This window comes from Meriones unguiculatus, chromosome 2 (genome assembly GCF_030254825.1).
Source record: "Meriones unguiculatus strain TT.TT164.6M chromosome 2, Bangor_MerUng_6.1, whole genome shotgun sequence".
Lineage (NCBI taxonomy): Eukaryota > Metazoa > Chordata > Mammalia > Rodentia > Muridae > Meriones > Meriones unguiculatus.
Genome location: NC_083350.1, coordinates 101,846,113 through 101,847,155, shown reverse-complemented (window position 1 = coordinate 101,847,155; position 1,043 = coordinate 101,846,113). Strand labels below are relative to the sequence as shown.

Below are 1,043 nucleotides of genomic sequence, written 5' to 3'. Positions count from 1 at the left end.
GGCATCCTTCCAGACTTTTTAAGAGACAAACCTACCATCATCTGGAAGCCAGGAAATTAAAATATAGGCGATGGGAAGAAGTATTATGATTGAAGCTTATATGAAATGAATGTGGAGCTGAAATCAATCTTCCAGGGTGCCTTGCTTCACTGGCAGGTGACCTTATGGGTCAACTGGGATGTTGGCTTCTTCCTAAAATACTCCCCTAAATCCACATTGCTGCATTTTTATATATTTGCATCACTGTATTACACATTGCCGTGGAAGGTGGGTTAACTGTGTCAATGGCTGACCTCAAGTGTGTGGAAAATCAGCAGGAGGAAGTATGTGAAAAAATAACACTCCACAGGGAAACAAAGCGATCAGAGAGAGCTGAGCCCTACCCCCCTCCAACTCCAGTTCCCTGAGCCTCAGAACGGGGCCTTGTTTGTAAAGTAGAGCCTTTGCAAATGTAATTAGTTCAAAATCTCAGAAGTGTTGCAGCAATTTTAGAGTTTGTCTAGCAGGTGTTCTGGCTTTTGTTGGAAACCCCTTACCAAAAAAAAAAAAAAAAAAAAAGAAAGAAAGAAAGAGAGAAAAGAAAAGAAAAGAAAAGAAAGAAAGAAAGAAAGAAAGAAAGAAAGAAAGAAAGAAAGAAAGAAAGAGAAGATGAAATCATCCTGGGTTTAAGGTGAGTGCTAAATCTAATAATAATGTCCTCAGATGAAGAGGAGAGGGCACAGAAAAAGAGAGAAACAGAAGGGGGGTGGGGAATGGAAGAGGGAAGCAAAGGCAAAGGCACTGGAAAGAACAAGAACCATGTGGGATGGAGCCCAGGGCTCCCGTCTTTGTCTTCCAGGCCCTTGCACTGGAACAACACATTCCTGTTGTTTTAGAACAACCAATTTATGGTGGCTTTCAATATAATCTAGGAAATGAAGGCGGCAGACATTCACAACCACTACCCTTGAGACGTGTAGCTCCTGCTGCCTGCTTTCCGTTGACTGCCACATTTTGACATTCCTCTTGACTCCCCAGCCTGCATCCTACCTTATCCTAACCCT

At 42.6% G+C, this 1,043-nt stretch overlaps 1 non-coding gene across 1 annotated transcript; it reads left to right on the top strand.

Moving 5' to 3' along the window:
* Nucleotides 1–472: 472 nt before the first annotated feature.
* LOC132652568 (U7 small nuclear RNA) lies at nt 473–533 on the top strand. Its single transcript, XR_009590169.1, has one exon. It is a non-coding gene; the product is annotated as a U7 small nuclear RNA (small nuclear RNA).
* Nucleotides 534–1,043: the final 510 nt, after the last annotated feature.